The sequence below is a fragment of the Sapajus apella genome, unplaced genomic scaffold (genome assembly GCF_009761245.1).
Source record: "Sapajus apella isolate SASKATOON/1434 unplaced genomic scaffold, GSC_monkey_1.0 scaffold66, whole genome shotgun sequence".
NCBI classification, from domain to species: Eukaryota; Metazoa; Chordata; class Mammalia; order Primates; family Cebidae; genus Sapajus; species Sapajus apella.
The window spans coordinates 515,458-539,786 of record NW_022437006.1 but is presented as its reverse complement, the minus strand read 5'-3'; the positions used below and the strand labels follow the sequence as shown (position 1 = coordinate 539,786).

The 24,329-nt window shown below is 41.9% G+C and overlaps 1 pseudogene; it reads left to right on the top strand.

Moving 5' to 3' along the window:
• The first annotated feature begins 10,771 nt into the window (after positions 1 to 10,771).
• LOC116530413 lies at positions 10,772 to 11,155 on the top strand (annotated as a pseudogene).
• The last annotated feature ends 13,174 nt before the right edge of the window (positions 11,156 to 24,329 follow it).

The window sequence follows — 24,329 nt, the reverse complement described above, 5'->3', positions numbered from 1 at the left end:
TGTTTCCCAGGCTGGTCTCGAACTCCTGAGCTCAAACAATCCACCTGCCTCAGCCTCCGAAAGTGCTGGGATTACAGCTATGAACCACCACACCTGGCCAATTTACCGAATATTTTAATCTCACTGTTGAAAACTACTGCTCAAAAAAAAAAAAAAATCTTCCTTTCAAAATATTACTGCTCATGGACAATGCTCCTGGTCACACAAGAGCTCTGATGGCCGGGAGCGGTGGCGCGTGTCTGTAGTCCCACCTATTCGGGAGGCTGAGGCTGGAGGATTTCTTGAGTCCAGAAGTTCTGGGCTGTAGTGCGCTATGCCGATTGGGTGTCCGCACTAAGTTCAGCATCAATATAGTGACCTCCTGGAAGCGGGGGACCACCAGGTTGCCTAAGGAGGGGTGAACCGGCCCAGGTCGGAAACGGAGCAGGTCAAAACTCCCATGCTGATCAGTAGTGGGATCGCACCTGTGAATAGCCACTGCACTTCAGCCTGGGCAACATAGTGAGACCCTGTCTCTAAAAACAAAAGAAAAAGAAGAAAAAGAGCTCTGATGGAGATGTACAAGAAGGTTAATGTTGTTTTCATGCCTCCTAACATATCCACTTGGCAGCCCATGAATTAAGGGGCAATTCTTACTTTCAAGCCTTCTTATTTAAGAGATACATTTTGTAAGGCAATAGCTGCTATAGGTAGTGATTCCTCTGATGAATTCAAAGTGGACTGAAAACATTTTGGAAAGGATTCACCATTCTAGGTCCCATTAAGAACATCTTTGATTCATGTAAGTAGGTCAAAATACCAACATGAACTGGAGTTTGGAAGAAGTTGATTTTAATCCTCATGGATGACTTGAGGAGTTCAAGAATTCAGTATGGGAAGTAATTGAAGATGTAGTGGAAATAGCAAGAGAACTGGAATTGTAAGTGGAGCCTAAAGATGTGACTGAATTGCTCCAGTCACATGATAAAAAAATATTAATGGATGGAGAATTGCTTTTTATGGATGAGCAAAGAAAGTGGTTTTTTGAGAGGGAATCTATTCCTGGTGAAAATGCTGTGTACATTGCTGAAATGACAATCAAGGATTTAGAATAATCCATAAATTTATTTGATAAAGCAGCTTTAAAAGGATTTATTCCAATTTTGAAGGAAGTTCTACTATGAGTAAAATGCTATCAAACAGCATCACATCCTACAGAGAAATCTTTTGTGAAAGGAAATGTTGACCAGAGGCAGCAGTATACTGAATGGGGAAAAGTTGAAAGCATTCCCCCTGAGAACTGGAACAAAACAAGGATGCCCACTTTTATTACTTCTATTCAACATAGTACTGGACGTCCTAGCCAGAGCAATCAGATGAGAGAAAGAAAAAAGGGGCATGCAAATCAGTAAAGAGGAAGTCAAACTGTCCCTGTTCAGTAAAGTTTCAGAATACAAAATCACTGTACACAAATCAGTAGCACTGCTATACACCAACAGCAACTAAGCTGAGAATCAAATCAGGAACTCAATACTTTTTAAAATGTTGCTGAAACACACACACACACACACACACACACACACACACACACACACACACACACACACAGGAATATACTTACCAAAGCAGGTGAAAGGCCTCTGCAAGGAAAACTACAAAACACTGCTGAAAGAAATCACAGATGACACAAACAAACAGAAACACATCCCATGGTCATGGATGAGTAGAATCAATATTGTGAAAATGAAAATACGGCCCAAAGCAATCTACAGATTCAATGAAATTCCCATCAAAATACCATCATCACTCTTCACAGAACTAGAAAAAAAAATCCTAAAATTCATATAGAACCAAAAAAGTGCCTGCATAACTGAAGCAATACTATATAAGAAGAATAAATCTGGAGGGATCACATTACTATACTACAAGGCTTTGGTTACCAAAGCAGCATGGCACTGGTATGAAGATAGGAACATAAGACCAATGGAACAGAATGGAGAACCCAGAAATAAAGCCAAATACTTACAGCCAATTGATCTTCAACAAAGCAAACAAAAACATAAAGCAGGGAAAGGACACCCTATTCAACAAATAGTGCTGATATAATTGGCAAGCCACATGTAGAAGAATGAAACTGAATCCTCATCTCTCACCTTACACAAAAATCAACTCAAGATGGATTAAAGACTTAAATCTAAGACCTGAAACCATAAAAACGCTAGAAGATAACATTGGAAAAACTCTTCTAGACATTGGCTTAGCCAAAGAGTTCATGACCAAGAACCCAAAAGCAAATGTAACAAAAACAAAAGTAAATAGATGGGACCTAATTAAACAAAAAAGCTCTACACAACAAAAGAAATAATTAGCAGAGTAAGCAGACAACCCATAGAGTGGGAGAAAATATTCCCAAACTATGCATCCAACAAAAGACTCGTATTGAGAATCTACAGGTAACTCAAATCAGCAAGAAAAAAACCAAATAACCTCATGGCAGAAGGGCATGAACTGACAAAGGATACTAAGGGGAAAGGAGCAGAGATGCAGGCAAAACACCAGGAGAGCATCATGCCACATAATGCTGCTGACAGTTAAGGAAGATGAGGATAGAAAAGCAACCACTGAATGGAGAGACAAAGGGGTCATTAATTACCTTGGGAAGAGTCATTCTGTGGGAGAGGATGAAGCTAGTCTGCAGTGTCAGAGGAATAAGTACAAGGTGACAGGGAGTGTAGATGACTGAGAAATGTAGACATAAAAGGGAAGAAAGGCCAGAGACTCATCCCTCCATACATAATAGTTTTGTTATTACTATTTTCTAGTCATTTTTAAAAAGCAAAATTTTGAGGCCAGGTGCTGTGGGTCACACCTGTAATCCCAGCATTTTGGGAGGCCCAGGTGGGCAGATCATGAGGTCAGGAGTTTGAGACCAGCATGGCCAACATGGTGAAACCCCGTCTCTGCCAAAAATACAAAAATTAGCCAGGTGTGGTGGCACGCGTCTGTAATCCCAGCTACTTGGGAGGCTGAGGCAGCAGAATCGGCTGAAACTAGAAGGCAGAGGTTGCAGTGAGTTAAGATTGCGCCACTGCACTCCAGCCTGGGCAACAAGAGTGAAACTCCATCTCAAAAGAAAAAAAAGCAAAACTTTGAGACACTTAATGAGTTCCCCACATTACCAATGAATTATTACATCATAATTCTGACTAAGTACATCTTATATATTTTCAGAAAAAGTGCACTATTGAGTGTCTGGCGTCTCATAGAGAGCTTCAGACTTTGGTCATAGCATTAGGGGCCTTTGGTTTCACATCATTTAATAGAGTGTTTAGGTACTTACATTTAAGGTTTTCACTTAAGTATTAAATTTACTTGTTTAGTGGATTTTTTTATTAATTAATTTTTTGGAAACAGGATCTCACTGTCACCTAGGCTGGAGTGCAATCATATCTCACTGCAGGCTCAACCTCCCAGGCTCAAGTGATCCTCCCACCTCAGCCACCCAAGTAGCTGGGAATACAGGCGTGCACAACCATGCCCGGGTTTTTTTTTTTTTTCTATAAATATGATTGGCAGAAACCCAGATAATTTTTTTCCTTTTTGTAGAGATGGGGTTTCACCATGTTTCCCAGTCTGGTCTCAAACTCCTGGGCGTAAGTGATCCACCTTCTTCAGCCTCAGGTGTAAGCCACTGTGCCCAGCCTTAATTAACATTATTATTATTATTTTTAATATGCAATACATCCAAATGGTCAAAATTCAGAAAGAGGCTGGGCACAGTGGCTCACACTTGTAATCCCAACACTTTGGGGGACCAAGGTGGGAGGATCACCTGAAGTCAGGAGGTCGAGACTAGCCTGGCCAACATGGTGAAACCCTATCTCTACTAAAAATATAAAAATTAGCCGGGTGTAGTGACACACACCTATAATCCTAGCTACTCAGGAAGCTGAGGCATGAGAATCACTTGAACGCAGGAAATGGAGGTTGCAGTGAGCTGAGATAGTACCACTGCACTCCAGCCTGGGCAACAGAGCAAGACTCTGTCTCAAAAAAAAAAAAAAAAAAATCAGAAAGCACTAAAAGTGCAGTTAAAGTTTACTTTTCACCCTGTTTCTGAACCTCTAGTTTTTTTCCTGGGGAAGTTGTACTTTATTTAACTGGTAGCCTAGTGATGAATATTTGCTTGTTAACAGTCTTTTCCTATTACGAATAATGAAGCACTGGATAATCTTGTATGTATCATTTTGTGCATGTGTGAGTGTCTTCAGTCTGTTTCCCTAGAAGCTGAGACTGATGGAACTTTGTAGGCAAGTGATTTATTAGGAAAGTAGTCTAGGTAGAAATTTAAGAGGGTGAGGGAGGGAAGCAGGCCAGAGGAGGGGAAGAAGGAAAACAAGAATGTTTTCAGGAAAAGTGTAGACTCAGCCTGTTCCTACAGGAAGCACTGAAGCATGAACTGCAAGCAGAATCAGTCCGCCCTTAGGCAAGGGATCAGAACATTAGTACCCCACCACAGACAGTCACTGGCTAAAGCAGCACACAACTCCCATGAAACTCACATCCAAGTGGCTCTAATCATCCAAGTCCAATTCCCCAGGGTTGTATAGGTACAAACCATTACCAGCAGCACCCGCAGCTCCTAGGGGAATGGGCACAACAAAATGGTAGCAAGGATATCCAGGGATTGAGGTGGGGACACCAGCAGGTTCTGCCACCATGAATATTGTCAGGCCTCCGAGTCCGAGCCTGGCCATCATAGCCTTGGTGACCCGCACGTGCACCTCTGGATGGTCCCCAGAAGCCAGAAGGTCTGAATTAACCAGATGGCCACAAAGAGAAGTGAAACAACATGTTTCTGCCTCAACTGATTGTTCTCCCCCTGCAATCTACAACCATTGCTCCTGCTCAGCCTAGCGAAAACTCCCCCCCTGGACATTGGGTTTCTCAGGACACCCATCCCTGTAACTCTATAATTTGCCGCACCCTCCCTTCTACTTGCAACTGATAATCCCCACCATTATGACCATGTGTGTTTGCAATGGATAACCCCTACCCTTGTGACCACGAATCCCATGACGCCCTTCCCATTGCTAAAACAGATTACCACCTTTAACGGACCATTTGCCCCAACCTATTTAACCAGACCTCCTTCCTACTTCCCTTGCCTAACTTCTTTCTCGGACTTGGCCTACTTGCACCCAAGCATGAAATAAAACGGCCTGGTTGCCCACACAAAGTCTGCCTGGTGGTCTCTTTACATGAGTGATGTGCCTAACAAGTATCTTGATGAAAAGACTGAAACTGTAAAACATTTGAAGAGATTTATTCGAAGCCAAATATGACTCACCATGGCCCTTGACACAGCCCTCAGGAGGTCCTGAGACCATGTGCCCAAGGTGGTCTGGGTGCAGCTTGGTTTTATACATTTTAGGGAGGCATGAGATGTCAATCAAATACATTTAAGAAATACATTGGTTTGGTTCAGAAAGGCAGGACAATTCAAAGCAGGGGCTTCCAGGCAATAGGTCAATTTAAACACTTTCTGGTTGACAGTTGGTTGAGTTTATCTCAAGACCTGGGATCAATGGAAAGAAAATGTTCAGGTTAAGATAAAGGACTGTGGAGATGGAGTTTTATTGTGCAGTGGAAGCTCTCAAATAGCAGACTTCAGAGACAGGAGGTTGTAAAATGTTTCTTACTGGACATAAATGGGTATCTGGCTCTTAGCTGATTATCTCCTGGATCTGGAAAGGAAGGAAAACTAAGGGGCAAAGGGATTCTCTATAGAATGTGAATTTTTCCCATAAGGGATGGCTTTGCAGGGCCAATTCAAGATATGGCAAAGAAACATGTTTTGGGGTAAAATATTTTGATTTTATTCCTTGTTATGCCAGAGTCAGATTGGAAAGTAAGTCACAATATACAGGGTTAAATAAAACCCCTCTGATGAGAATTGAAGGTTTGTAGGACATGACTCCCCAGACCCTTTAGATAAGAATTTGGGCAAGATAAAAAAAATCAGTGCTGAGTCCTCAAATATTACTATAGGATAAATTCCTGGAGGTAAAATTGCTGGATGGAGCTAACACTGTTAGTTGCCTATTTAAAAAATATCCCCCTTTACACACACACACACACCCACACACACACCATTTTTCATAATAGAGCCCTGCTTTTGTTTGAAATAGCCATGTGTTCAATTTAAAAACTCATCTTTCCATCCTTGTTTGCACTTGGACTGGTCATGGGACGCTGCTCTTAGCAATAAGATGAAGGTGGCGGTCTCTAGGGGTAGTGTCCTTTTCAGAATAAAAAATAAAAGAAAGCTTTTTTGCCTTCTTCATCCTTTACTTTATATTCCTCTTTCTGCCAGGAATGTAAATGTTAGTCTGTGGGTACAGCAGCTACCTTGTGGCCATGAAACAGAGACAGGAAAATGAAGACCTATGCACTAAAGCGCAGGAAGTCGCTTTATACGTAAAAAGTCAACATAATACGTATTAAAATCCATTGTCATAAGTGTCTTCTCCTTCCCAGGACTCACTGAGTAATTATGTCGATGAAAAGACTCAAACTCTGTAAAATATTTGAAGAGATTTATTGTTTTTTTTTTTTTTTTTTGACGGGGTTTCACTCATGTTACCCAGGCTGGAGTGCAATGGCGCGATCTCGGCTCACCGCAACCTCTGCCTCCTGGGTTCAGGCAATTCTCCTGCCTCAGCCTCCTGAGTAGCTGGGATTACAGGCAGGTACCACCATGCCCAGCTAATTTTTTGTATTTTTAGTAGAGACGGGGTTTCACCGTGTTGACCAGGATGGTCTCGATCTCTTGACCTCGTGATCCACCCCCTTTGGCCTCCCAAAGTGCTGGGATTACAGGCTTGAGCCACCGCGCCCGGCCATGAAGAGATTTATTCTGAGCCAAATATGAGTGATCATGGTCCATGACATAACCCTCAGGAAATCCTGAGAACATGTGCCCAAGGTGATTGAGGGGCAGCTTTGTTTTATACATGTTAGGGAGAAATGAGACTTCCATCAAAAATATTTAGGAAACAAATTGGTTCAGTTCAGAAAGGCGAGACAACAGGAAGGGGGTTAGAGGAGAGGCTGCCAGGCTGTAGGTAGATTTAAACATTTTCTGGTTGACAATTGGTTATCTAAAGACCTGGGATGGATAGAAAGGAAATAAGATGACAGATTATGGAGACCAAAGTTCTGATTTGCAGAGGAGGCCTTCAGATAGTGGGCTTCAGAGACAATAGGCTGTACAGTGTTTCTTATCAGACTTAAATCTGTGTCGATGTTAATGCCGGAGAGGTATCATAAGGCATGTTTGACCCTCACTTTCCATCATGGCCTGAACCAGTCTTTCAGGTTAAATTTTAAAAGTGCCCTGGCCAGGAGAAAGTCCATTCAGATGTTTGGAGGGGTGGGGGTGGGGATGGGGGAGGTAGAGGTGGGGGGTGCTTATAATTTTATTTTTGATTTAGAATTATTACACACATCTACTTTCATTTATATGGTATTTCATGACTTACAAGTATGCTTTCACAAACCTTTTTGTTCACTTCACTTTATTTTTACAGTATCTCCCCACCCACGTGACAAGTATTGGTACTCTTAAAAAAAATCTCCTGCAATAATAAAAGCTAATACTTCGTTGATTACTAATTTTGACTTCATTTGCTTTCCTTCTAACAACCAGCTGAGATGAGCTACTCCAAAAGTATGGGATTTAAAATTTGGGAAAAGCAATATTGTAACAGAGTCTTTTGGGAAGGCGGGTCCATACTCCAAAATAGAAGTGACAGGGTAGAGTCCCATGAGAGGACCAAAGGTCAAAGAAAAGATGCTCTCAATGGGAGGGAAGGAGGCAGAAGGGATGTCCATGTGTAACTGAAGACAAATCTTATCTATTCTGAAGTTTTGCACTGTAGTCTGTGGGAAATACATTTTCCCTGTATTACTTAGTGTTCCTGCAAAACCTCAGCCTCTTGAACCACAGATATTGATCTACATGAAAATGAGAATGCTTGCTCTCATTTCCGCATAAATATTTGTTCTCTACAACCTTCATTATAGAGCCATTGGCTTCCACTTAAAGGATAATAAAACTTCCCTTTTTTTTTTTTTTTTTTTTTAAATGGGGTTCCACCATGATGGCCAGGCTGGTCTTGAACTCCTGACCTCAGGTGATCCACCCACCTCAGCCTCCCAAAGTGCTAGGATTACAAAGGCCTGAGCCACCGCGCCTGGCCAAAACTTCTCTTATCCTACCTGGAGTCAGAGCCTTACATTCCAGGATAGGGAACTTCCCCTCCTCCCTAAAAAGACCTCCAAAAGAATGTAGAGGACTATCTCTCCATGAGTTTGTATAACAAAAGTGGAGAAAACCCTCAAAGAGGCTGGTTTTATCTTCCCAGCTGAGATAGATATTTACATTCCAAAAGGTAAGAATTTACAAAATCCTTTCCCTTTTGTTCCTAAGGAAAATTGGTTTACCTTAGGGAGCAAAGCTTTTTCTCTCCCCTTTGAGGAGGAGGGGAATGTTTGTCTCTTTCCTATATGAACTCCCAGATCCATATCACAGTTCCTTTCGTACACTGCCAACCCTCCATACACACAGCCTCATCTGTCTATCTCTCAGTGTCGCCTAAGGCTGCTAGGCTTGAGCACAACTCAGCAAAAAAGAATGCCAGCCTCTAGCAGCCCCTACTCCAGGCGTTTATTTAGTATACCAAAGGGCAAGGGTCTTTGGATAAACACCAGTAGAAGGTAATTAACTTCTGCCGACCCCCTGAGTAGAAGGCAGTTAAGAAAAGGTTTTTGCTAGTGGAGGTGGGGGTAAACAGACTTATCTGGATAAACTTCTTTTACAATTTCTAATATTTACTTTACTGTCCTAATGCCTTAGGGTAAGAGCCGGTGGCCTTCAACACATTCAGTCATTACAAGCTATGTAAACCTTTGGCCTTCCAAAAAGGTTTGTGACTATTCCCTAAAGCTATCTCTAATATTTTTCCTGTGATATTTTTGGCCACTACCCTGAGTGAACCCCCACACAGGAGGATTGCTTGGGCTCAGGAGTCTGAGGCTGCAGCAAGCCCAGATCACACCACTGCACACTAGTGTGAGTCACAGAATAAAACCCTGTCTCAAAAAAAGAAAAAAGAAAAAAATAAAGAAATTGAGGCTCAAGGAGGTTAGGGTGAATTGCTCAAAACCATTCTGCTGTGACCTAAACCTAGAGTGAATGTATGTCCTGATGTGTCCAGGATAGCCTCTGATTATGCCTATTGTCCTGGTGTCTTTTTTTTTTTTTTTTTTTTTTTTTTTGTGATGGAGTTTTGCTCTTGTTGCCCAGGCTGGAGTGCAGTGGCTCGATCTCAGCTCACTGCAACCTCTACCTTCCAGTTTCAAGCTATTCTCCTGCCTCAGCCTCCCAAAATGTTGGGATTACAGGTGTAAGTCACCGTGCCTGGCCTTCCTGGTGCAATTATTAATAGCACCTCTTCACTCTCCAGAGTATCCTAGTTGGATAGTAAATTATATTGAGGAAGGAGACCCTTAATCTTCTTAAGCTTCTGAGACTCCTTTCCCCTAGACTTCTACATTGCATTTCAATAGAAGTCAAGGCTGGCAGACCGGGTGCCACACTTAATTACACTCCTGTAGATCGCAGGCATGGTGTGGAGAAATCTTTCTAGAAGGCATTGTTTTTGCATAAACAGGATCAAATCCCCACCTACTTCATGAATCAAGACCTTTTCACATGTAATTTCTAGAATTGTAAGCCTTTAAAAGGGCAAGGATTTTCTTTGTCGAGGAGCTCCTGTTAAGGTATTTTCACCTGTCACAGCCCCTGGCCGAATAAATCACTACCTCCCTGTTCAGTGTTGGAGAGTTTTGTTTGCAGCTGCTCCTGCTTCAATATGGTCACTCTACCAAAATGGTTTCTTTCATTCACTCAAATCCAATCTTTTATTTCATTACTGCCTTGTTTCCTCCAGTTATGGCAGCTTCAGGATGATTATAAAAACGGAAAAGACTGGCTTCAGACCATGCAATCACTTCTATGAGAAAGGATGTTTTCAATTGCAAACAAACAATTCAACCAGTGACATTTAAGTTGCAAACTACCAGTACAGTACAGCAGTGAAGAGATCAGGCTATGAATCTCTTCACTGTGTGAAGGTGTGTGGCTTTGGGGAAATTAATGTGGGGAAAAAAAAAAATCAGTCAGAGCACTGTTAGTATAGACTATTCAAAATGTCAGGCCTGGCCGGGCTTGGTGGCTCACACGTGTAATCCCAGTACTTTGGGAGGCCAAGGCAGGTGGATCATGAGCTCAGAAGATAGAGACCATCCTGGCTAACATGGTGAAACCCCATCTCTACTAAAAATACAAAAAATTAGTGAGGCGTGGTGGTACACACCTGTAGTCCCAGCTACTCGGAAGGCTGAGGCAGGAGAATCGCTTAAACCCAGGAGGCAGAGGTTGCAATAAGCAGAGATAGAGCCACTGCACTCCAGCCTGGGCGAGAGAGGAAGACTCAATCTAAAAAAAAAAAAAAAAAAAAGTCAGGCCTGAGAAGGAGCTAAAAAATGGCCTGTCTTGGGGGAGGAAATGGCAAGAATTTTTATCAAACTTTAGCTGGAGTGGGAGAAGGGACTGTCAGCCAGAATCCTGCCAGTTTGGGGAAGAGTTGGTCAAAGAGATTCTTGAAAGAGGGTGGAGTCCTTTTTGTTGTAGGCCCGAGTAGCTGCTGCCAAAACGGGCAAGTTCATGAAACTGGGGAAGGTGGTGCTTGTTCTGGCTGGATGCTACTCTGGACGCAAAGCCATCATCGCGAAAAACATTGATGATGGCACCTCAGATCACCCCTACACCCATGCTCTGGTGGCTGGAATTGACCACAATCCCCGCAAAGTGACAGCTGCCATGGGCAAGAAGAAGATTGCCAAGAGGTCAAAGATCAAGTTTTTTCTGAAAGTTTATAACTACAATCATCTGATGCCCACAAGGTACTCTGTGGATATCCCCTTGGACAGAACTGTCGGCAATAAGAATGTCTTCAGAGATCCTGCTCTTAAACCCAAGGCCTGGCAGGAGGCCGAGGTCAAGTTTGAAGAGCTATACCAGATAGGCAAGAACAAGTGGTTCTTCTAGAAGCTGAGCTTTTAGATGCTTTGTTTTGGTCATTAAAAATTAAAAAGAAAAAAAATAAAAGAACGAGAGAGGAATCATTGTTGCAGATGAGCAGCCACTGTTTGGGCAGGTTGGATTTATCACCCTGGATGGGAGGAACAGTTAGGGGCTAAGATCCTGCACAGGAAGAGGTGGAAGGAAGAACTGCAGGCAAAGGGGACCTGCAGGGGAAAATGGTCCACGAGGAAAATGCTAGGACTTCAAGGTCTCTTAGATTAGTTGACTCTTCTGCCTCCTTTTCCTCATCTGTAAAATGAGGATAACAGTTTATAAGGGTGGTTTCTCAGGATGGAATGTACTGAGTTACATAGGTGTTCAGCAAACAGTAGCTCTTATTATTTGAGATGGAGTTTCGCTGTCATCAGGCTGGAGTGCAGTGGTGTGATCTTGGCTCACTGCAACCTCTACCTCCTGGGGTTCAAGTGGATTTTTCTGCCTCAGCCTCCCAAGTAGCTCAGGCTACAGGTTTGCAACACCATGCACAGCTTATTTTTGTATTTTTAGAAGAGACAGGGTTTCACCATGTTGGCCAGGATGGTCTCGATCTCTTGACCTTGTGACCCACCCGCCTCAGCCTCCCAAAGTGCTGGGATTACAGGCGTGAGCCAACGCGCCCGGCCAGTATTCTCTGAGTCTCTTCCCCACCCTGTGCCCCTAGTGTAGTAGTAAGGGTATAGATTTTCTTTACACCGCATATAAAAGTTTGAGAAACTATTTTTTATAATAAAGAATGAAAACTCCAAAAGGCATCTGGGGTGAGGTAGAGGGACTGCACAGAGTTTATGAAGGAAGGGGACTGCCAAAGCTGTCATTGCATTCAGTCACTCAACAGATTGGAACACCACGTGGAGATTTATGGTAGTGTGAAGGTGCTTTATTTGTTATGAATTACTCAGAGATTTTACTGTATTTTAACCTGGGGGAGGAAACTCTCCTTTTTTTGCCTTTTTGAAAACAAGATAAATTTCTTTAGATGTGGAAAGTGTCAATGACCAATCCAATAGTTTTTCTTCATTTTTTATTTATTTATTTTGGGAGACAAAGTCTTATTCTGTCTGTTGTCCAGGCTACAATGCAGTGGTGCAATGTGGGCTCATTGCAACATCTGCCTCCTGGGTTGAAGTGATTCTCCTGCCTCAGCCTCCCAAGTAGCTGGGATTACAGGCGTGCATCACCACGCTCAGCTAATTTTTGTATTTTTAGTAGAGATGGGGTTTCACCATGTTGGCCAGGCTGGTCTCGAACTCCTGACCTTAAGTGATCCACCCACCTCAGCCTCCCAAAGTGCTAGGATTACAGGCTGAGCCACCAAGCCCAGCTCACTTCATGGCATATTTCTAATACTTAAAAACTCACCTGACAAAAGAGACACTTTGTGGCCAGGCCTAGTGGCTCACGCCTATAATCCTAGCACTTTGGGAGGCTGAGGCGGGTGGATAATTTGATGTCACGAGTTCAAGACCAGCCTGGCCAATATGGTGGAACCCTGTCTCTACTAAAAATACAAAAGTTAGCTGGGTGTGGTGGTGGGCACCTGTAATCTCAGCTATTTGGGAGGCTGAGGCAGGAGAATCACTTGAACCCCGGAGGTGGAGGCTGCAGTGAGCCAAAATTGCAGCATTGCACTCCAGCCTGGGCATAAGACCTTGACTCCAAAAAACCAAAAAAACAAAAACAAACAAAAAACCCCAAAAGGTCAGGAGATAGCTGATTGTTATTCTGATTGGATAACTTTGGGGTGGTTTTGATAAAAGAAAAACGAAAAGTTTCAGTCTTTTGCCTAAATAATAACTTTATGGGTTATCTTAGAATTCAAGGCTTTCCAAATATTTCTGGTTCTCATCATGGCTTATCTTAGAGTGCAAAGCTTTTAGGAATGTCAGCCTTTTCCAGACTATGGTACTGGATGGTTAATCAATAAGGTGGGCAGGGCTAGACATGATAGTAGTTTTACAGACTAGAGTTTACACTAAACGTCCATAGGTTTCTGTAGGGCCACCAACTAGAGTTGTGTGGATTGTATAGGTTGTGCACTACACAACTTTAGATGTTATGTGCACAGTGCCCTCTGGAGTTTTAAAATGCAAAGTCTACTCAGCCATACCTGGAAGCCTAGAGGCCAGGCAGGTAACACAGATCAGTGAAACATATGGACCACTGAAAGGATTCCAGCAAATTTAAAAATAATGGTCAGAGCATTGTGGAATTGTAATAAAACACATTTGTAGACTATTTTTTTTAAGATGGGGTTTCACCAAGATGGCCAGGCTGGTCTTGAACTCCTGACCTCCGGTGATCCACCCACCGCGGCCTCCCAAAGTGCTAGGATTACAGGCATGAGCCACCGCGCCTGGCAATTTGTAGACTATGTTCAGCCTTGGAGCTCAAGTTTGGGACCTCTGCTATATAAGGTGGAGGCAGTCAGTACTTTTGAGCAGGGTCATGACGCAAAGAGATATGTAAAATAGATACCACAGAGAAAAGAGACTACAGTGAAATAAATAAGTCAGAAAAGGACTTCAATAATCTGAGCTGAGGAAACAGGGGCCTGGCCCAGAGCCATGTGGACAGACATAGAAAGAGAAGAATTAATAGAATTTAGTGATCAGATTCAGGTTTGGTTCTGAATCAAATCAATTCAGACTTGATTTCTCATAAGAAAAAAAAAAGAAAGGGAGACCAGAGTAATGTAAGGTTTTGAACTTGAGTCCTTAGGAAAATACCTGGAAGAAAAATATTTACCTTAGAAATAATTTCAGATTAAAAAATAATCTTTTTAGAATATCATTGTAAAAATCATGTTTTGAAAGCTTATGTAATGCTGGCTGGGCATGGTGGCTCAAGCACTTTGGGAGGCCAAGGCATATGGATCACTTGAGGTCAAGAGTTTGGGACCAGCCTGACCAATATGGCGAAACTCTCTCTCTACTAAAAATACAAAAATTAGCTAGGCATGGTGGCAGGCACCTGTAATCTAGCTACTGGGGAGGCTGAGGCAGGAGAATCACTTGAACCTGGGAGGCAGAGGCTGCAGTGAGCAGAGACTGTACCACTGCACTCCAGCCTGGGTGACAGAATGAGACGCCATCTCAAAAAAAAAAAAAAAAAAAAAAGAAAGAAAAAGAACTCATGTAATGTTATGGTACTGTTCATAATAAAAAATACGTGGGAAAAAAAGCAGACAAGAAGAAGACAAAAATTGGAAAAAAAAAAAACTATGCAAAAACATTAACAAAATGTTATCTATGAGCAATGTGATTGTCAGTAATTTTGTTCTTTATACTTGTATTAAGTTTCCAAAATTTATACAACGAATGTCTTATATTTGAAAGTAGAAAAAATACTTTTAAAGACCCTAGAGGCTTGACTTTTACATAAGCCATAAATTCAACCTGCATTATTTTGTTTTTGTGGTAACCGTTTACGATAGTAAGTGCTAATAGGCTTGGCTTTTTGGTGCTAGAGAAATTGGTCCTTTTCTTGTGTGTTAGATGGAAAGCCCTTGTAATCTCATGGAGATAAAGATCTAATGTTGTCTAGTGATATATATTTGCTTAGGGGTTTGTTTTTATTTAAAACCTAACTTCAATTGTTTTAATGATTTTCAGAAAAGATGTGTTTTTTTTTTTTTTTTTTTTTTAAGAATTAGCTATAGCCCTTCCCAAGTTGTGTTCACAGCTTAAAGCCTACCTGAACTTTTTCCAAGATCATAAAGATTCAAGCAAAAAGGAATGATAACAGTATTATTCTGTTTAAGGCTGAGTGTGGCGGATTACACCTGTAATCCCAGCACTTTGAGAGGCCGAGGTGGGTGGATCATCTGAGATCAGGAGTTGGAGACCAGCCGGGCCAACATGGTAAGACCCCATCTCTACTAAAATACAAAAATTAGCTGGGTGTGGTGGCACATGTGAACCCAGCTACTCAGGAGGCTGAGACATGAGAATCACTTGAACCTCAGAGGCGGAGGCTGCAGTGAGCCAAGATCGTACCACTGCACTCCAGCCTGGGTGACAGAGTGAGACTGTGTCTTAAAAAAAAAAAAAAAAAAAAAAATTGTTTATAGGACTTTAAAGTTTTTTAAAATGGCTTCATACATATTTGATACCAGGCTCATTTGACTTTTAAGAAGAAAAACAAGATGTAATTATAAGAGATTTTTTTCAGCTCTATTTTGTGGAGAAGACATTGAGGCTCACAGAGGTAAAGTCTCTTGCTCAGTGTCACCACAGAGTTATCAAATGGTAAAGCCAGAATTGAAGTCAAGGTCTTTCAAGTAGCATAATTTTTCCCACAGATGATGAATTAAAAACCATTAGGGCTGTGCCTGGCCCGCAGGATTGGATCTCCTTGCTATGCTGACAGCTGGATCTGTTCATTTCCTCACCACCTTTGCCCAGCCCCATGACCTGGCCAAGCCCCAGACTATCACTGTGGTATAGCAGCTCCAGCACCCAGTGAAACCCAAAATACAACAAAGGATAACAGAAGGTAGCTAACAACTCTAATTTCCTTAAAGTGCATTTGGTATTTTAAACTTTGTACCATGATTTGTACACAAGTCCTTCCTCAAAACAATATAAGAGTAAAGGTCTGAGATAAATAATGAAAATAACAGAAAATTTTATGAATTTGATGTCTTAGTTCACATCCAACAGTATAGTAATTTTTTCTGTGTGAAAATCTTATAAATGGTTAAATTATAGGAACACAATTCCCGTAGAGGCAGAACTTGAAGAATCAGCTTCAGTTCCACATGGTTACAGCCTCAAAATTAGTTTTCCCTTCATACTTCTTTGATGTTATCCCGTTTGGCAGTTATGCCACTTGCTGCAGGAATTTCTCATTGTTCTGTGATCAGCGGTATTCATTTGTTTTAACTTATGCTCTACAGTTCGTCATGCAAATATGATTTTTACTTTGAATATAATTTTGGTTGGATACAATCTCACACTGTTCTTCACACATGCTTGGGTTTTTTGTATATGTCATTTTATTCTGTCAATATACCGTTTGGGTATTTGTTTATACTTTTATGCTATTATTACCCATACTTCTTTGTTCAGTAAACTCTTATTACTAGATAACTTGGATATACTAGCAAATAGCTCATTTATTACCCTACCAATCACTTTAAAAGCAACATTGCTTTCTATAAGTTAATACTAATGTCACATACAATAAATATTTATCAAATGAATGATTAAATGGATATGAGCTAAGAAAAGAGGTATTATAGCCAAATGTGAGTAGGATACTACAAAAAGTAGGAAATTCTAACTTTATATATATATATATATTTATAAATAAATATACACATTCATATAAACATATTTATTTAAAGATATATATTTAAATAAATATATATATATTTGGAGAGAGGGAGTTTCACTATGTTACCCAGGCTGGTCTTGAACTCCTGGCCTCAAGCAATCCTTCCATTTCAGTCTCCCTAAGTGCTTGGATTTTAGACGTGAGCCACTACATCCAGCCTAAAATATTTTTTTGATGAGCAATAAAAATGGCTTTGGTCTAGTCATAACTTAAAATTGAAATGTTTTAAGATACCAAACCTAAGCAATAAAGGGTAAACTTGAAGAACAAGATTTTACAAAAATGACCATAAATGGTAACTTCTTAGAGGAAGCAGTCTACCTTCCTGTTCAAAGCCAATCCCTCCTGTATTATCTATTTCTATATAACAAATTACCCAGACTTCATGGCTTAACACAACAAACATCAGCCAGGCACAGTGGCTCACACCTGTAATCCCAGCACTTTGGGAGGCTGAGGTAGGTTGATCATGAGGTCAGGAGTTCAAGACCAGTCTGGCCAAGATGATGAAACCCCGTCTCTACTAAAAATTACAAAAAAAATTAGCCAGCCACAGTGGCACACACCTGTAATCCCATCTACTCAGGAGGCTGAGGCAGGAGAATTGCTTGAACCCAGGAGGTGAACAGTGAACCAGGATCATGCCTCTTCACTCCAGGTTGGGTGACAGAGCCAGACTCTGTGTCAAAACAAAAACAAAAACAAAAAACAAAAAAAAGTCTGTTATCGCACACCGTTTTGGATGCGAGGAATCTGGGAGCAACATGGCGGAGTGGTTCTGGTTCAGAGTGTCTCTCCTGATGGTTACAATCAGATGTCAGCCAGGGCTGCCAACCTCTGAAGCCTTAACTGAGCTGGGGGATTCCCTTCCAACCTCCCTCACATGGTTGTTGGCATGAAGCCTTACTTCCTCGCCATATCTGTTTCTCCACAGATAGCAGCTGGCTTCCCCCAGAGCAAATAATCAGGGACGAGAGAGAAAGCGAGTGAATGTCACCAAGACAGAAGCCACAGTAGATTTTATAACCTAACCTCTGAAATGACACAATGTCATTTCTGCCATCTTTAATCAGTCACTCACTCAGACCATTGTGAGAGGGGTTGACAAAAGGGCATGACTACCAGGAGAAAGGATGACTGGGGGCTATCTTGGAGGCTGACTACCAGACTTCCCTTGTATTCTTTATGATCTTCTCCCATCTCTTCAGGAGCTTTGCTGCATTTATTACCCACTTGCTCTTACCGTTTGACTACTTCCTCTTGATTAGTTCTTCCCCATCTTGGTTCTGGATACTCTGTAACTATATTCTGAGGTTTCACTCAATAGCATCTTGCTTTCCTTGACTCTTTTGCCTCGACTAGTGTGACAATAGTCTTCCCTGGCTTTTATCCGCTGCTGGCCTTCTTCCTTTAGCTCTCTATAAATGTTGGTATTTTTCATAGTTTAGTCCTCACCTGTTTGTTTGCTTTTTAATAAAGATAGGGTTTCACCATGTTGGTCAGGCTGGTCTTGAACTCCCGACCTCAGGTCATCCGCCCGCCTTGGCCTCCAAAGTGCTTGGATAACAGGCGTGAGCCACCACGCCTGGCCTCTTTTTTCTCATTCTACACATTCTCCCTTTCTAACTTTTTCTGTGTCATTGCCCTTAGCTACCATCTGTACGCCGAGGACTTACAAATCTAAATTCCCAGATATTTTCTCTTTTTTTAATTCCATTATTATTATTATTATTTTTTTTTTTTGAGATGCAGTTTCGCTCTTGTTCCCCAGGCTGGAATGCAATGACGCAATCTTGGCTCACCGCAGTCTCTGCCTTCTGCGTTCAAGCGATTCACCTGCCTCAGCCTCCTGAGTAGCTGGGATTACAAGGCACGTGCCACAATGCCCGGCTAATTTTTTGTATTTTTCGTAAAGATGAAGTTTCACTGTGTTAGCCAGGATGGTCTCGATCTCCCAACCTCAGGTGATCCACCCGCCTTGGCCTCCCAAAGTGCTGGAATTATAAGTGTGAGTGACCGCACCCAGCCTAGTTCCATTATTATATCCAACTCCTTGCTCAAGAGTCTGAAAGTCCCACAGGTTTCCCAACTGATAGTTATATTGGCTCTATTTAAGGGGATTGATTACTTCTGGGAGCTTTTGACTGGGAATAAAAACATTTTTTATCAACAGTAGTCCAGGCCAGATGTGGTGGCTCATCCCTATAATACTAATACTTTTGGAGGCTGAAGTGGGAGGATCACTTCAGGCCAGGAGTTCAGACCAACCTGGGCAAGAGAGAGACCTCACTTCTACAAATAAGTAAAGGAACAAATATATATGAGACAGAGTCTTGCTCTGTCGCCCTGGCTGTGTGCAGTATCACAATCTTGGCTCACGGCAACCATTATTTATACTTTTAGCTCAACATAAAAGCAGAAGGCTCATCCTAATTACCAGTTTATGCAGAAAATATAAAAGGAAGAGCTGCACCCAGCCTCATCATCAACTCCGGTCTGCCTCTTGGCTTCAAGTGATTCTCCTGCCTCAGTCTCTTGAGCAGCTGGGACCACAGGTGCCTGCCACCAGCCTGGCTAATTTTTTGTATTAGTAGAGATGGGGTTTCACCATGTTAGCCAGGATGGTCTTGATCTCCTAACCTCATGATCTGCCCACCTCGGCCTCCCAAAGTTCTGGGACTACAGGCATGAGCCTCTGTGCCCAGCCTAAGCAAACAAATATTTTTAAAAAGTATTGCACAGGGAACTTTAACTCCAAAATAAGTTACATCTGTTTGTACCAATCTCTAGAGCAAAGGCATGATGGAATGTGTAACTAGCAAAAGCTTCCCTTTTTTTTTTTGCAGAGGAAGTCACTGATATGTCCACCAAACCATTATTTATACTTTTAGCTCAACATAAAAGCAGAAGGCTCACCCTAATTATCAGTTTATGCAGAAAATATAAAAGAGCTGCACCTAGCCTCATAATCAACTCCGGTCTGCCAGCACCTCTTCAGGTGCTTCATGGTGCCTATTCCAAGACTCAGAACCTTATCAAATCCCCTCCTACACAAATTGCTCCAGACCAACTCCTCCCTGGAATGCTCTAGATTTCAGACCTAAATTTCTCCTAAGCCAACGTTATGAAACCAAGTTCTTTTTTATTTTTTAATTTTTTTTATTTTAAAGACAGGGTTTCACCATGTTGGTCAGGCTGGTCTTGATCTCCCGGCCTCAGGTGATCCGCCCGTCTTGGCCTCCAAAGTGCTTGGATTACAGGCATGAGCCACCACGCCCTGCCTATGAAACCAAGTTCTAAGAGCTGTGTCTCCCAGGGCGTCTCTAGCATAGATAGACACTGGCTCTACATTCTGCAGCTGTTGTTTGCACATTTCTATGATGTAACTGTAATGCAATACAACATTTGCATATAATGCAGTAATTATGCACTAAATATTATCATTACGAAATAACATCATAATGTCCAATCACAAGCTACATGCAGCAGCAGCCTGCTCAGGCATATACCATATCAGAACTCTCACTTGCAAGTGGATATTGAAACAGGAAAGGTTCCCTTGTCCCCCTGGCAGGGCATGCGATCTGGGTGCAGCTCACTTATTCAGTGTCCTGATGCTCAGTATATAGCCCCGCAGACTGTGGGGCTCTGACCCACCCCACGGCAGCGTCTAGGGGTGAATGTTTACAGCTCCTGAAGCCCCAGTGGGTATGTATTACAGGGTGCTCTTAGTTTGCCATCTTTTGTTAACCAGCTCAATTAGACCCTCTATCCTGTTGCAAGGACAGAGGACTTTCTGTATCCTGGGTTCTTGCCTTGGTGTATGGGAAGAATCGGATCACATGTGGGCTTGGAGAATGAGTGCAAAGTTTTAGTGAGTGGAAGTAGCTCTCAGCTGATGGGGGAACCAGAAAGGAGATGGTCTTTCCCTGGAGTTGGGCCACTCAGGGGCCCAGGCTCTCCTCCAACTGCCCTGGTCAAACTCCACCTCAACCCGCTTACCGATTGGTGGCCTGGGGTGTGCTGTTACCTGTTGGTGTGCTCCTCTGCTGGCGTGCTCCTCCTGACGACCAGCCACTTGCACCTCTTTCCACGAACGCGTTCTTCGTAACGTCCAACCACTTGTGTCTGCCTGCCTGCTAGGGTCTCCAGCTTTTATAGTTCCAGGATGGGGGTGTGGCAGGCCAGGGTGGTCTTGGGAAATGCAACATGTGGGTAGGAAATGTCTGTCCTCACCTAGGTCCGTGGGGGTGGAGCCTTTCTCTACCCAACACTTCCCTTCCCCCCTTCTGTATTATTTAAAGGGACCACACTCTTCCCTTCCTAGCATTCCAGTATCAATATGTACCCTTCCTCAGGAACAAAACCTGATGTCAGGTGAATAGATGTTGCCTCTTATTCAAGCTATGAGCCTTATTTTCACCAGTGAAATGCTTGGCATTGAGGTTGAACACTCAGAACTTCTCCACATGCTTGAATCTCTAAAGCCTCCATTCTAAGACTGATGAAATCATTTCTGTACTTCAAACCCATCTAGTGGGAGAGGTCGCCTAGAAGCCAGTTAGTAGTGCCACAGTTCTAAAGTTTAAAACTGGTCAGGGATCACAAGAAGAAACACAAATTTCATCCAAGGAAACATGAGTTTTCTCTTCCTTCTTCTCTCCCTCCCTCCCTTTCTTCCTTCCTTCCTTTTCCTTCTCTTTCTTTTTTTCTTTCTTTCAACTATAGAAGCAAGGTCTCACTGTATTGCCCAGGTTGGTATCAAGCAATCCACCAGCCTCAGCCAGCCAAAGAGCTGGGACTACAGGTGTGTGCCACCATGTTCTGCTGGAAACGTGAGTTTTTAAACATTAAAAGTTTTCAGGGGCTAGGTGTGGTGGTTCACACCTGCAATCCCAGCACTTTGGGATCCCAAGGCAGGTGGATCACTTGAGGTCAGGAGTTCAAGACCAGCCTGGCCAACATGGTGAAACCCCATCTCTGCTAAAAATACAAAAAGCCTGGCTCACACCTGTAATCCCAATTACTCGGGAAGCTGAGGCAGGAGAATAGCTTGAATCCAGTAGGTGGAGGTTGCAGTGAGCCGAGATTGTGCCACTACACTCCAGCCTAGGCAATAGAGTGAGACTCCATCTCAAATAAATAAATAAATAAATTTAAAAATAAATATAATAAAATTAATTTCTAAACAGAAAGAAAAATTAAAATATTTGTACTGAGAAAATGCCATGTCTAACAAACTTAATGCTAGTCCTAGGTTGTTTAGGGAGCTTTATAAAGGCAGGGAGGAAGGAAGGGAAAGAAAGAGGGTAAAAAGAAAAAATACATAAAGGAGGAAATCGATGAGAAAGGTCAGAGGCTTTGGTTCTATATACCCCAAAACTATCTTTTCAAGTTGATCAACATTCCTTCATCTCATAGTGCTATTTATTATATATTTATAATGTATTTTATATTGAGATTATATATTTTTTCTATAGAGAGAGTTTATTATATATTGCAATTGCAGAAATTTATGGCTGGTGTTGCTTTATGCTGGTATGTTTGTAGTTTGGTATGTTGAGAATGCTTTCATAATTAAGACATACATACATTTTCTGTAGCTGCATGTAAACTTGATGTTTGAATGATTAACCGAAAAGAACACAAAATTTCAGACAGTATCTCTGGTACCAGGTCAAACCAGGAACATTCTGATCCTAGAGTTGTTTAAACAAAGATTGGAGAGTACTGCCTTCTTAGGCATACCAGAACCCACAGTAAGATGGTAAGTTATTATGTAAACCAGATGTGACCTTCAAGTCCAACATTATCAAATTGTAAGGAATAATTTCAGCAGCAGCACTGATTATAACCTCACTCCACTGTGCCACTCTGAGTATTGCAAAGCACTGATTATAGGATGCAGGTATTAATAAGGAGATTCTAATCAATGTCCTAATGTGTTTTTTCAAAAGTAGGTTCTTGCAAACTGAGTTTCAGAAATCATGACCCTGGCATGAATCACAAGATCATAAAAGCCTTCTGAGACTCTGCAAACATGGTATCTCTATCTCCTTGACATTCTCCTGCAACATTCCAGACAGGCTGTTGAGATTGAGGTAGAGATAGAGTGGGCAGCCTGGAGAAAATTGTAAATGTTTGTAAAGCCTGCTGAGGGGATTTGGAGAAGCAGATGGCCTAGACCAAATAAAAAGACTGCTAAGCTATTCTGGGGGTTCACCTGAGTTTACAGGGCATGGATTTATTGTGGCTATTGCATTCCGGACCCTTGAATTTGTTTTCACATTTAATCCTCCTGACATCTAAATAAGTAAATATAATTTTCCTGATTTTGCAGAATTTAAGTCACTAATACAAGCTGCCACTGCTAGTTAGGGTTTTGTGGTTGCAAACAACAGAAAATCACTTTTATCACAAGATAAAAGGCATTTCATTGGAAAAATATGTGGAAACAAGAGGGCCAAAACAAAGAGGAAGGTCAATGAACCAATATGTAACGAACAAAACCAAAGCATTTCACAGGCCTCAGTAGTAAAAATGAATAGACGGATTCTTTAGGATATAGCTGCCTGTATATTCCTTAGTATCTTTGGATCACTCCACCCCAGAGTCCAATTCTGAGACAGCAGATGGTGGGGAGACACTGTCTGCCTTAGCCAAAGTCATATTCTTAGTTGAGGAGCTGCCTCCAAGACTGGAATACAGCATTGTGCAGGTTAAGATGGTTTTGCCAAAGAAAGGAGGCTGGATAACGGTAAGCAAAGATGAGCAAATATGTCCACAGCAGATCAAATAGCAGAATCTATATGTCAGATGTGACACCTAATGTATGTTCTTTAGCTAGTTCTGTTGTCATCTGGATTATTATAGCACAAGTGAAACAGAAGAGTAAGAGATTTGATGGCGTTAATGCTGGAAAGAGTGATGGATAATCACTATACTTCTGAGCTAGGAAAGATAATTTGGAAACCAGAACTGGGACAAGGTGGGTTTAAATCAAGTTTAGCCTAAAGCTGCCTTCTCACATATTTAAGTTTGGCCTAAAGGTTTTTCTGTACATCATGAACTGTAACAAGTGGAGGACTAAACCAGCTATAGCCCACATCTGTGCCAATCACTGAGTTTTGGCCAATCAAATGTAGCCAACTGTTCGAACCATGTTCAAATAAGGCAAATGCCAAGCTGTAACCAATCCAGTTGTTTCTGTACTTCACTTTTGCTTCTGTACGTCAGTTTCCTTTTGCTGTCTGTAAATCTTCCACCACGTGGCTGTGCCGGATTCTCTATGAATCTGCTGTGATTCTGGGGGTTGCCCTATTTGCAAATTTTTCATTGCTCAATTAAACGCCTTTAAATTTAACTCAGCTGAATTTCTTTTACCAGTGGTAAGAAATTTCTAAGAATCTTCTGAGATTTTCTCTGTTTTTTGAGACAGAGTCTCCCTTTTATTGAGACATTTTTTTTGGTTTGTTTTTTGTCATTTTGCTTTTTTCCTTTTTGTGGAGAACGGGGTCTCACCATATTGCCCAGGCAGGTCTCGAACTCCTGGGCTCAAGCTGTCCTCCTGCCTCTGCCTCCCTAAGAGCTGGGATTACAGACGTGAGCCACAGTGCCCGGCGAGACATTGTTTCATCATGTTGGTCAGGCTGGTCTCAAATTCCTGACCTCAAGTGATTTGCCTGCCTCAGCCTCTCAAAGTGCTGGGATTACAGGAGTGGGCCATTACTTCCAGCCAGATATTCTGAGATTATGCCAGATTTTTTTTTTTTTTTTTTTTTTTTTTTTTTTTTTTTTTTTT